Below are 14,482 nucleotides of genomic sequence, written 5' to 3'. Positions count from 1 at the left end.
CGTGACAACAAATTTTATCTCCCGCATATTTGAATAATACCTGCTTGGAGGTTGTCAAATAACGGTAAAGCCTAAAGTGATTTAAGGCCTCAAGGAATTCAGGAAGTCGGACTCCTCAAAATAGAACGCTATATTACCATTCTAGGAGGTTTTGTGAGGTGCTTCTCATGTATACAGGGTGAGTCTTTGACTCGTACAAATATTTTATCAGTAGGTTCTTGAGGTCGAAAGAGACACTTGGTGGGCGACGAAAAACAACACCTGCTAAGGATCGTTTCATCACCGTTTCGGCGAGAAGAAACCCTACATCTACGTGTAGAATGCTACGGAATACTCTTCGAAATGCAGATGGTGTCCAAGTTTCCATCGAAACCATCAAACGACGTTTGAGAGAGGTGAATCTAGGTTCTAGACGTCCATTAAGAGGAGTTCCATTAACACGTGATCATAAGCGTCAAAGACTGGAATGGGCAAGGCAACATATCAATTGGAACGATCGATGACGTAGTGTCCTTTTCACTGATGAATCCAGATATGGACGATTTTCAGATTCTCGAAGAATAAGGGTATGGACAATCCCACGCATACCCCGTAATGCCCAAGAAGTCCATCCATTCCGAGGGGGTAGTGTTATGGTATGGGCCGGGATATGTTTCAACGGGCGCATAGATCTACACATTTGTCCTGGGAATATGACACCCTTACACTCAAAGGAGCATGTCATTGACAATGTTGTGCCAAATTTTCACGCTGCTATTGGTCAAACATTTCAATTTCTAGACGATAACGCTAGACCGCACCGTGCAGCCATAGTTGAGAATGCGCGCGAGGAGCTTGGTATTCCACATTTACCAATACCTCCGTACTCACCAGATTTGAATTGCATAAAACATGCATGGGATATGCTCCAAAGAAGATTAGATAATCATCAACCTACCCCAGAATCCTTAAATGATCTGAGAGAGCTTCTGTCCTGATTATTTTCCTCAAGAAATTTTCAACAACCTCGTGTGTAGTATGCAAATAAGATGTCAAGCTGTTATTGATGCCCATGGAGGCCTCACATTGTATTGATAGTCTTAAAATGCTTGAATTCTCTGGGAATAAAATTTCGTTATTTTACTCGATTTTTCTTAACCACCCTGTATACGCTGCAGACCTACAGGCTAAAACTAATTTGCAACTTGAAATCATATCAATATGAATTTTTATCACAAAAATCTTATTTTAACTATATTTTTTTGCAATTTAAGTCAATATCCCAATCCCATGTTGAGCAGTTTACATAACAAGATCTTTCATACTCTACACTAATATGCATGGTTTCTCCTTTATACTAAGAAAGTTGGTAAAACCGGAATCTTCAAATATTACGACACTCTACAGCCTACCTTAAGACTCAAATATCGCTTTTTCATGTCAACTTCCCTGTCTATGTAAACAAAAAAGTTAGGAGAAACCCTTATTCGCAAGAGAAACATTCAAACGAATTGAATTTTGTTATTTCATTCCGTCAACAACGATAAGGCTTAATTTTTCCAACCTCGTATTTGTTTTGTTCCCATCTTTCACGCCTTGGTGGCCATTTTCCTGTTCATGCGGATAATATGTACCCAGTAACCTGTGGAAAACAACATTGTTGAAATGTGGAACGGGCATATTCAATTAAAACCAAATTTTCGGCTCAGACACAAAGCCTCGTAATGTGGAATGCAATCGGAAATGTAATTATGAACACGCATAAAGAAGTCTCTTCTTTATTTCTAATAACAGCCCTCGGAATTCCCCCTTTTTCCTTGTTCGTATTTTGAGGGATGTAGATTGAAAAACAAAATTCTTTTATCAGTCTTTCATATCTATTTTTCAAGACTAAGTACTCTGGATAGCTACAATGAAATTTGTTTAGTCATAGTTCCTAATTAATCAATAATTCCTTCAGCTCTGGGCTTTGCTCATTAGTTCGTTTTGAGGTTTGAATTCTTCCAAACGCATTGGGGATAAGGAAGTATTGTAGCTGAACCCATAGAACACGAAAAATAAATCGATATAATGAAGCTTCACCACGGCATGTGCTAAGTTCAACAGCTTATAAAATAACTTTTCAATAAGAGGTTTCATTTTGATATTAAATAAAAGATAAATCAATGGATGTTTATTTCATTGTAGAGAGGAAGGTATGCCATCAATAATGGGAAACGATATCAGCCAAATGGCCAGCAGTTAAGGGTTAATTTTAAGGGACACTTAACACTAAGTGCGTTTGGTGCAAACGGGTCTTAATGAACAATATCCTCAAATTAATTTTATACGGATAATAATATGATTTTTCATCGAAGACAGATTATAACTTTCTATTGAAAAACCTCAAGAGTCTTCCATCATCATCCTGAATGTTTACAGTTTCTGGACTATGACAGATACAGATATTTTTATAGCCCGCAAACTTTCTTTGATTTTACTCGGCTCACAAAGGAAATGATAAATTTCCCTGCCCAGAAGCAACTTTCCACTACATTGTTTCAATTCAATTTTCGCCGCAATTTTTCTCAATTTGATGAAAGGTATATAAATCAAGCCTGATGAAAAAGTCGGACAAATTCATCATATTTCACCGTCCGAAAATGTTTTTGCACACTCGGCGCCGTAGATGAAATAAGTTGAAAGAAATGGTTTCTTTTCCCTTACTTTCGCCCGTATGTTGGAGCAAGATGAGGTGAAAATTCGCCAAGCATGTATGAGAAAAAAACGCTGGGATGAGTGGTCAGGTAATCTTTGGAATTTTGTGTCCAATTACTTAGCTTCTGCTGTCTGCTCTCCCATTTCCCAGGTGATCTGTCAAATTGGGGTTTTGGATTGTTATTGTAATAAAATTATCAACAAAGGTTTTTACGGACGTGTAAAGAGCATTCATTATTCAATCCAACTTCAGAAATGGAGTCAAAATAGAAGGCGAGTTGAGGTATTCTATTGATATAAATGTTTCAGATCCAGTTTTCCGATATTTCTGTGGAATATACTGGTACTGTTCCGCGGTGTGTTAGCATGTTCCGTGAAATAGGTACTGTTTAAACAAAAAAAGAAGTTGTAGATCAAACAAGAAGGCCCCATAGTTAATCAACAATGTTGAATATGTGATGACAGAAGCTCCACGAACCTCTGCTGGGAGAAAGAAGATATAAATCTGCTATATGTAAGGATGCCTGTGTGACAAGATATTTTTTAATGGTTAACACCAAGTTTTCTTGAAATTTTCCAAACCAAATGATAGATTCCCTCAGATCCCAAATGACGAATCTATTTTTAGCGACGCGTTCATTTGACACCGGTTATATAGGCAGGTTGACATTGAAATATCGACCCGATAGTGGTTATCCATCAACAGTAGCTCTCGTTTACTCTCCATATTCTCAATATTCTTCGGAGAAACCGCTCAATCATATGGGAAACCGACGAAAAAGTGCCACAAACTCTTTTTCGCGTCATCCCAGCATCAGATCCGAATCCAGCAATAAAGGAGGATACAGCCGAAGGTTTACAACGTGGAATCCATTAATCTCTGCATGTAGAATCACGTGAATGTCGCTAGGACCCCATAAAAAGTTGGGAACTATCTGCAGCTTTATGAGTTTGAGTGCTTCATCTTTTACGATGGAGCCGAGGAAGTCTCGGTATCTATTGCTCCTAGGAAGTCACTGTTAACAAGTGATACGCTGCATCTTTCAGCAGATTCAAAATAGTCCATTTAAATCTACTAATCTGGTTAAGAGCCAATCCAGAAGTAGGAAGGTTGTAAGAAAAAATTTCCTTTCGAATCCGAAAATCTTTTCTTTCTCAATATTTCCGCCTAGGAAAAGGAAACCTGTCAAGTGCAATACCTGGTACATTTGTCTCCGATGCATTGGTACACTCTCTTTCCCAAGGACCATCGAAATCACGATCAGTAATGTCGGGAAGGTCCTAGAAACCACCAAATCCCATCATACATGTTAGATTTAATAAAACACGTGGTTGGTACTTTTTATTCACAAAGTAAGATGGCGGTCGGTTATCTAGCACGTGGAGGCGCTCTAACAAAGGGTCAGGTACAAAGCGTACCGCCCGACAAGGTAGTTCAAGTAATTGTGTCTGCTCCTGCTCGGCCTATGCCAGAGAGAGCAGGTAACATTGGAGCACAGAGTTCACAGAGCATAGGTTCTATACTCTTATTCTTCCTTCGACATTCGTCGTCGGACATTATCAGTATATTTTAAGGGGGGTCAAATTAACATTTGCTAACATACATTATTCTGTTCAACCTCCATCGACCACAGTTTCATCAGATTCGCTCCACAAATATCTTCATAATTTTAGGGATTGTCGCCAACTTTACCCATTCAGAGATGCCTTATTCGGATGTCTATATTGAAACCATTAGTTCACCAGCGTTTCCACCTGGAATCTAGGACTCTGCACGAGTTCGTTCGTTGATTCCGATGAGGCTATAGATTCCCTCATCAGAGCGTGGAATAGTAAATTAACCTACACGCCGAGCGTTTAAAATGGGAGGGTCGTTGCACTGTTGATCCGGTTGACATCGGGGTGAATTGCCACAGTTAATTTTCCTCCCCACCAAGGGGATGAAGAGATTTTCAACTAGGGACAGATTTGAAACATTCTTCCTTACTTTTTGTGAAGCAGTTTATTCTTCTTATTATACCAAAAGAAGATTAAAAGAGCCGGCATTTGTATGGAGTATCTAATTGAATTTTTTTTACCCTCTTAAGTTCTGTTGCATTAGGAGTAGGTATACGGGGTGAGAATTTGACTCGTACAAAGTACAAATATTTCAACAGTAGATTCTTGAGGTCAAAAGAGACACTGTTTTGTTATGCCATTTTTTCCGATTCGGCCCTGATATAGCCATTTAAAGTTTTCATGATGAGCTATGCCACCCCTGGAAAAACAAAATTACCTTCAGAATAACTAGCTAAATCTGTAACACTACACATCTGTGGATCTTTTAAACAGAGTTGCATTCAGCCAAAGAACCCAACAACTTTTATTTTACAAAACGTTCAAACATTCATCAGATAGCATCCAACATAGTTTCAAGAGTTGGGGTCTTTAAATTTTTGGTATTTTTATGATACATAATGGTCCTTATGAAAAAACTGGAAGACGTGGATGATATCTTGTATTCGAAAAAGATTCATCAAATAAACGAAAAACTATACTAAGAAGATAAAACCGTTTGTTAAATAACATTTTGTATGGTTTTCCAACAGCCTGTAACTTTTTATTAAACCAAATCAATTCGAAAAAAATTGTATGGGATGGAAGTGCTCCTTTTGACCTCAAGAATCTACTGTTAAAATATTTGTACGAGTCCTACGAGTCAAGGACTCGCTCTGTATATGGAAGATAGGGAAAACGAAGGAGGAATTTCAAATTTCTTCTACATAACTGTCATGAAAGAGGCTGGGATTCTTATCCCAGGCTGGGATAAGACTTTATTAAAATGAAATCGCAAAACCATACTGTTGTCATATCCACCTAGATTTCGAAAAATATCAGAACATTCAGTATCCTCCTCTAATCGCTCCTTGTCAGTGCCGAGCATCTCTTATTATTTTAATTAACACAATTAGTTATTCCAATGAAGGGCGAACAGTAGGAACGAAAAGACTCCCTTAATAAGGACGATTCTGTTAATTAGGGAAGGCAGTAATTGTTCTTTATTTTTGTTCGATCTCTTTTTCGAGATGTCAGGTCGTTTACGTTGCGAAGAATGTAAGTTTCATTCCACAGGGTTTTATGTTTGAGCTAAAGCACGGAAAGAATCGTTAATCTATTGACCTCAAATTTTTCGATTTTCTTAGCTTTTTTCAAACCGTTTTCAAAGGTGAGGCTTTTTTTGACAGAAGGTAGAGCTCATCAAAATAAGTCGTTAAACCAAACATTGTCTATAGAAAATATCCAAGATGGCTGAGATACAACCTGAAGAAGTTCGACAAAATTTCATTGAATTGTGGAAGGTGACTCCGGCATCGCAAAAACGAAACAAAACATAAACATATGGCTGGACAATGAATGGTTCAGTACCAAGTTCATCGGATTAGATGCATCAGGTCACTTTTGAGAGAATCATAAATGTTGTATCGTGCAACTTAGGGCGAAAGAAAAATGTAGAAAATAGAGGCAGTTTCTTGAAAGTACTCATGTTAGTTATGTTGAAAAAGTTCAATGATGTTTCCCCATTTCATCCCATTTTTACGACGATTGTTGGAATGTTCGAACAAGAAGATTGTGATGCCCAGCATTGTGAAAAAAATCGTGAATAATTTAAACGAATTTTACTGGTGAGATTTTGAAGTATTATTCTATTTTTTACTCTTGTGTCCTAAGTCTCTTCTGTCAGTTGGTATCGAAATGAGCCATTCGATAAAATCGTGTAAGTTACTAAAATAAAATAAGAACAATTCGGCAATCCTAAGTTTCCATTTTCATTATCACGTAAACATCGAACAAGCCAATATTCTAAACGAAACCACATGGACGAATCAGGAGATAAGTTTCCCACTGCTTTGCTATAATGCAGCTATTAACAAACGGTCTAGGGTCGTATTAGGATCTATTTCAGTAATCATTTTCAATTTTTTTTTCAACTTTGTCATTTTCAAAGTTTGTATAGGTAATTTTTGGCGAAACGACCAGTTCTACCTTCTGTTGAAAAAAAGCCTCACCCTCAAATACACCCTGTATATATATATATATATATATATATATATATTTATATTAGATACTCCGTTGTACCTACTATGCTGCAAAGTTGTATAAATAATGATATGATATTCCCGACCCTGTAGCAGCTTTCATTTCACAACCAGTCAACTCTGTTCAAACATCGCAATTGTCTGCGAACTGCGACACATCCTCAACCAAACTAATTCATACCACCACCGAGACTCAATTAACCACCGAATGGATCTAAGGAGATAATCTCATAAACTCAATCTGGTTCCAACTCAAACAATTTCCTCTCATAATCCGTCATTGCACTGATGCTGCCAGAGGCCGACATCCCACTTCGCACGCATGCATAAATGTCACATTGATTGGCATACGGCAAACAGATAAGTTTCAGTTCCTGACAGTTCAAGTTGAACATTGGCACATAGGCACAAGTACAAACACGTAGAGATGAGGGCGATATCGATTTCATTTGCGTGAAACTGAGCATTCCGCCGTATTATATCCCAAGGAAACGAGGTTGAAAACAGCGTTAATTACCAAACCGCCATGGGTATTGAGGCTGTGGAAAGGGTATTAACAGGATACCTCTTTCAAGGACGGTTAGATAATGCGATGGAGCGGTTCGAGGAGTGTTTGTTAAATGTAGAAAGGGGTTGATAACAATGGTTTTTATCACATAGCACGTGGATTTAATATCCCTCCTGTCCTTTTCCTAGTCTTCAAGGTCCAAGGGGGAACGAAAGTGTGAAAACTAAATATAAGATTCTTTCTAAAGCCTATAAGGGTAGTGCCCTAGTATATGCTAGGACTAACCTGGACACGGAAATACACAACCGTATCAATTCGGCATCACGGGCATTCTGGAAGCTAAAGGTCAGAGTGTTTCAAAATCACGACCTCAATCTGAAGACCAAGACAGCTCTTCACAAAGCAGTGGTCCTCCCAACGCTTCTTTACTGAAGCGAAAGCTGGACGCCCTACAGGTGTCACATTAAACAGCTTGAACAAACGCAACAACGTCATCTAAGACAGATAATGCACATCAAATGGCTCCACAAAGTTTCAAATGCAGAAGTCTTGCAACGCGAGAGTTGTATAACAATTGAGACTCAAGTAACGAGCATAGACTTATTACCCCGAGTAATATGTCTAAAATAGCTCTGTATGGCGAATTCACAGAGAGAGCTCGGAAACTAGGAGGAAAGTATAAGCGGTTTAAGGATATACTGTATCAATCCCTGAAATCAGTTAATGCCAATCATAACTGGAAACAACTAGCGTTCGACAGATCACAGTGGAGGTCGTTGGTCCTCAGCTTTAATGGAGACTCGAGCAGAATACAGCGGAAGCCAGATCTGGTTGGTGACTATCCATGCCCAGAGTGTGGAAGGATCTGTAGGTCGCGGTTGGGTCTCTTCAATAATAGGAGGGCATACAGTCGTAAGTTGCTCTAAGAAATTATAAGTTTGATCGCACCCATTAGTCTTTTTGTAGATTTATTCTCGGTAACGAGATTCAGCAATGAATAAATGAATGAACAGGATACTGGATAGTTCGAGTACATATAAAAATGAGGAAAAAAACATTTTTTATTGATGTATTAAGGATTAACCTGGCTCAAATGACAACAGTGAGCATGAAGAATAAAGATTCTACCTGATGGAGCCTGCATACTTAAAAAAGGTAGCTTCTGTTACAAACACTTCGAAATCAAGGTTGAGGGTTCCTCTAGCTATTCGTAGTGCTCTCACTCTATTCGATTTTGTGTCAATGGGGTCGGCAATGAAAGAATTGGCAAGCTGTTGTAATGTCTGCGGTGGGGTCAGATAGGCGGTGTAATTGCTCTGACATTGCAGACCAAACATTCGAATTAAGAAAAGAGTTGGACCATAAGGGTTTACGCCACTTCAGTCTGGGAATCGAATTTTGTGCAATATCTATAGGACACGATTGGAAATGAGTCGAGAAAGGATAATTCAGTAGTTATCACATAAGAAAAGAATGCAATGAAAAAAATTAGGTCCTATTTTTCAAAGTTTATCATCATCATCATCATCATTCCTGTATCTCGTTACCGGGAATAAATCTACAAAAAGACAAAAAAAAATCAAAGGGCCAATTGCGACTGTGTGCTTTCCTGTGACTGAAGAGACCCAACCGTGACCAACAGATCCTTCCATACTCCGGGCATGGATGGACACCAACCAGATCTGGCCACCGCTGTATTCTTCTCGAGTCTCCATTATAACTGTGGACCAAAGACCTCCACTGTGACCTGTTCAACGCTGGTTGTTGCCAGTTATGATTGGCATTAACTGATTTTAGGGATTGATGTAGTGTGAATTCGCCATACATAGCTATTTTGGGGAGTCTTGTGTCTTGCATCCTCAGAATGTGGCCGCTCCATCTGAGTCGGGCCCTCGTTACTTGACTCTCAATTGTTGTACAACTCGCGTATTGCAGACTTCTGCATTCGAAACTTTGTGGAACCATCTGATGTGCATCATCTATCTTAGATGACGTTGTTGAGTTTGTTCAAGTTGTTTAATATGTCGCCTGTAGGGCGTCCAGCTTTCGCTTCCGTAAAGAAGCGTTGGCAGTACCACTGCTTTGTGAACAGCTGTCTTGGTCTTCAGATTGAGGTCGTGATTTTGAAACACTCTGTCCTTTAGCTTCCAGAATGCCCGTGATACCGAATCGATACGGTTGTGTATTTCCTTGTCCAGGCTAGCCCTAGTATTTATGAAGCTTCCCAAGTATTTGAACTGCTCGACCTGTTCTAGAGTTTCATCCTCCAGGCTGCTATCTGTTTGAAGGTTTTCTGGCCGACTTACCAGAATTTTGGTTTTGTCGATATCGAGTCTAAGGCCTAAAGCTTCGTATATACGTTTATAGGTGTCCAGCATTATCTGCAGATCCTCTGGGCTGCTAGCTATAAGTGCGCAGTCGTCTGTTGATAGGATAACGTTCAAAGCCCTAGTTTTCACCTAATCATCCAGCTTACCTACCACCGTAAATTTCATTAGAACCACCCAATCAATCGGAATCCTCGACGAACGTCCATCGCAAATTGGGATGCAGCAGAAAAATTGGATTTCCTTGGACGTGCAGTCGTATAATCAAAGCCCGAATTCATCAAACCAAATCGCTCGTCGTGTTCACATGGGATTCGATTCGTCCCAATCTGCATATCATTCAATTCCTACCGTGTTTCATATACAGAATGAACGTGGTTTCCGCATTAATTCCAGAATGGTAATGAGGAGAGCAAGAGCCGCCGCAGAATCAAACATCGGGCTTCGATTACGGACGAGCGATACCTCGGTGGTAAATTGAAAAACGAACGGGAAAAGTTTCTCAATTATTCCTCGATTTGAATCTGGAGAAATCGTATTTTTTTTAGTGTGGGGTTGATCGGATTCTATTGCTTCAGGGAAAAGTTTTGATGGGTTTCTGGTTGTAGGGGAATTTAATATCTGATTAGGCTGAACGATTACTTCAGGTTTCCAGCACTACTGTTATAAATTGCTATGGATTTAATGTGCATATTATTTTAGATTAATTACAAATTCATCTTTGAACGAGTGGAAAACAGTTCTTGTTCAATGGTTTTGAAATTCCATACTTGTTTGGAGTTTAGCTGCTTGAATATAGTGTGAAAATTGTATTGGCATTCGAAAAAATAGAGCTGAGTTATATTACGCTGATGTAAAATGGAAAATCAGGCATATCTGATGAGAAACTTGGATGCTACAATTGTGGTAAACGAGTCAGCTGAATGGTATTCGACAAGAAGAACAATCTAAGATTTCTTCCCTTAGATACCTACTTGCGAAGAATATCTAGATGAAGTTTTAAGGAATACCAGATGAGGAAGGTTCAATCTATGAAAAATGGCTGATATGGGATTGACTTAATACCATACCAGACCAGAGGCAATAAAGTGACTCTACTATGGGTACCAGGGCACTGTGGTGATGAAGGAAATGAAAAAGCCGATGAACTTGCAAAAAGATCATCAAGGTTAACACTTGCTGGTCTTGGAAATCACCAATGCCCATCCACGTAAGCGACGCATTCATCCATGCACCGCTAAGGGAGGGTGGCCTGGGAGTATTCTGTATGCGGGACAAAATCTCCATTATAATCTCTCGCAGGATGTGGAGACTGAGAGGAGTTACGCCAGTTCTGAACTGCGTCGTGGAGAGCTCCTCAATCTGGATGAATAGGGTGGCCAGGATGATAAAACATCTGAGTAAAGTGTCAGTTGCATCGCCACTAACAAGTTCGTAAAAAATGTCTACTGTTAGGCAAGAAAACTTATGAAAAGTTTCAAGCATTATCCATGCCCTTCCCAAGATACCCTTCAATCAATTTTTATTGATAGTTTCATTATTTTCAATGAAACACTCCCAAAAACGCCACTGATCAGATTAATCCTCTCTATCGCATTAAGGGCCGACCCAGATCGCAAACCCACCCTAATGAAAACAAAACGAAGCGGGGTGAATATGGACCCACGTTCGTATGGCGGTGAAACTTAACCCAATTATGGCTTTTGCATTCGGAACAACCTCAGACTAATCAAGCTGAAGGGCAGATGGGATAGTCAAACGAAACAATGAAACTTCCTGATGAAATTCCAGGTGGTCTTGTCAAATATTCAACAGATGGTTGGGTCGTGGAGGAGTTTGGCTCTTGTCAGGGCCACTTGCGAAGCGTGTTTGACTGCGATTCATGACGAATTAAAGGAATTCGAAGCTGTAATGATTGGATGGAGAGGTTTATGAGGTGGTCTCTATGGATCGACGTACTGCGAGAAGTTTATTCTGTGGGGAACTTGAGACGTCAGTCCAATTTGTTGATTGAAAATTCAACTGGTGATCCTTCTGACTACCTTGGAGGTTTAATTTCATTAAGGTCCTACATCGAATTGAAATTAAAATCAATGGTATCTGTGGAATATACCAGCACTTCAAGTTTGATGGAAATTTAATTTAATTTTGAGGAGTAAGTGAAGAGTGAAAACTTCTTAATCATTCCCTCATATATTCCCAGTAACTATTCATCCATACTGAGTATTCTTTTGTACACTGCGCAAAAAAATTAACGCACATTATGGAAATCTCAAATTTATTCTACAACTGAAGGTGCTCTCAAGGATAATTATTTTTATCAGAATTATGCATGCATATGTTATCCACTTTCAACGGTTTTCTTCAATACAGATGTTTTTTCCCAGCAGGAATAAAAAAAGATGATATTATCAGATTTTGAATGTATTGGCTCCATTCTAAAATCAGTTGTTCTCGATCAATTCTAGTGATCAAAAGTTTTTCCTTCGTTTGATTTTCTCGATCGCTATGCAACGCGAAACACGCAATTTGACCCAAGAGGAATGTGCCAAACGGTAGTTTTGCGAGAAGAAGGGTGGACATACACAAGAATTGCAGAAAGGTTTGGAGTTTCCCATACAAGTGTGTCCAGAATGTTGCAGCGATTCAGGAAGACAGGTATGAATGTCCGAAGACCAGGTAACAACTGCCATTCAAGAACGTTACTTGAGAGATTCTTCGTTGAGACAACGGTTTGCAACGGCTCGCCTGCTTCAAATTCAGCTCAAGCAAACTCATGAGGTGCAAATTAGCACTCAGACAATAAGAAATCGCCTCAGAGAATATGATTTAAGGCCTCGTGTCGCGGCAAGAGGCCCAGCTCTTACCCCAGCCCATCGAAGGGCGCGTTTGGATTTTGCGAGAGAGAATATCCATTGGAAAGAGGCCGATTGGGAAAGAGTTCTCTTCACAGATGAGTCTAGATTCTGCCTCTACCATTGTAATCGACGTTCCCTTGTATACAGACGTCCACTTGAAAGATATGCTCAGTGCAATTTCCTGAATACTACTGGTTTCGGGGGAGGATCGATTATGGTATAGGGTGGAATATCTTTTACTGCTCGCACAGACCTAGTGGTCGTTGATAATGGAGCTATGAATGCTGATAAGTATATAAGGAACATTCTTGAAGAGCATGTAGTGCCATTTGCCCCACACATTGGTGAAAATTTCATTTTTATGGACGATAATGCCAGACTCCATCGTGCGCGCATCGTTCAGGAATACCTTGAAGAGGTTGAAGTCTCTCGAATGGAATGGCCAGCAAGAAGTCCAGATCTCAATCCGATTGAGCAGGTTTGGGACAACCTCAATAGAAGGCTGAGAAGTTCAGAAAATCATCCAGCTACTCTCAATGACTTAGGAATCCAACTCGGAGAAATCTGGGAAGGATTAGATCAGAACTTTTTAAGATTACTCATTTTGAGTATGAACCGTCGTTGCCGAGCTGTAATTAACGCAAGGGGTGGAAATACCAAGTATTAAATCACTTATCAGCATTTCAGTATTTTGAAAATTGTTCATTTCTCTTCTTTCACATAAGATTCGGTGAAATCCTGAATTTTTCTTCCATTTAATGTGTCTTGTTTCGTTTAAAACCATCCCGAGAGAAAATAAAAAATAAGTTATAAAGTCAATGTAGAGTTAACTTTCATTAAAATTGAGATTTTCAGAATGTGCGTTAATTTTTTCGCGCATTGTATGTCAGGCAAAAAATTTCGATTTCTATAGATAAACGTTTCCGTTTCTTCGAGAAACACATAATGTGCCCACATGTCCCAAACGATGGGGTTTGAAGTGGCTGCTAATGGACCAATTCACCAGAAGAGTCAAAAGTCGATCTCCCTCAGGAAACGAAGTCCCCAATCTCCAGTAGCTATTATTATTTATCGTCGTCTTGTATCTCGGGTCTCATTATATCGCCTATATCTCAATCATTGAGAACATTCCCAGATTTCTCCGAGTGAATTTGGGGAAAACCCGGTTCCCTAATGTCTTCAACTTCCTGTAATTTCCTGGCCGAGATAGGAATCTATGGGAAAGTTCACAATTCCGATAATTACATGGTCGGTTGGAAATTTTATGGAAGTCTGCACTGTTTTTAAGCTGCTCAGAGGAAGTTGAAGACTACTGGAGCAGTGGAGAATAAGAAAGTTTTTGAGGATGGGCTGAGGGCGCTGGTATACAGGGTGTCCGTAAACAAATGCGAAGGATTTAGGGAGATGATTCCTCGTTGAAAATGAGCAGGGGTAGTTCCTATAATTTTTTTTTCGAAATTGACCCCCTTTCCAAGGTACAGCCTTTGAAAGGCGAGGACGAGTTGACAGTTTTTAATCTTTTTTACGGGTTCTAAAAAACACTGGCTCATAAATCTATACATAATATGAAGCTATAAGTAGATGTTACTCACACAACTTTTTTAGATTTCATAAGTTTATTATTAGGGTTTGAAAATAACAACCCCTTTTGATTTTCCTTCAAAAATTGCTTTCGTGGGATAGATTTTCGAAAAATATTATAAAATTTTCCTATGATTTCCTATTCAATTCTAGAGAAAAAATGTCTCTTGCAAAATTTCGATACTTTTCTCGGAATGAATAAAAACTTACAACCAGTATACGAAGGTCTATGAGGCAGAGAGTTGATGCATATATTTTAGCGGGAGGTAGTCATTCTATGGAACACTTATACACGATGAAATGAACAGTGATCGGAACTGCTTGTAAGTTTTTATTTATTCCGAGAAAAGTATCTACTGTATCGAAATTTTGCAAGGGACTTTTTTTTCTCCAGAATTGAATAGGAAATCATAGGAAAATTTTATTTTTCGAAAATCTATCCCACGAAAGTAATTT

General features: G+C 39.2%; 1 protein-coding gene across 7 annotated transcripts in view; it reads left to right on the top strand.

The window, feature by feature from the left end:
• The window catches only part of LOC123319459 (band 7 protein AGAP004871), a 71,760-nt gene that overhangs the window by 17,076 nt on the left and 40,202 nt on the right, over window positions 1-14,482 (top strand). The gene's annotated exons all lie outside the window — the stretch shown is intronic.

Source organism: Coccinella septempunctata, chromosome 1, assembly GCF_907165205.1.
Source record: "Coccinella septempunctata chromosome 1, icCocSept1.1, whole genome shotgun sequence".
NCBI lineage: Eukaryota > Metazoa > Arthropoda > Insecta > Coleoptera > Coccinellidae > Coccinella > Coccinella septempunctata.
This window is presented reverse-complemented; position numbering and strand designations above follow the sequence as displayed.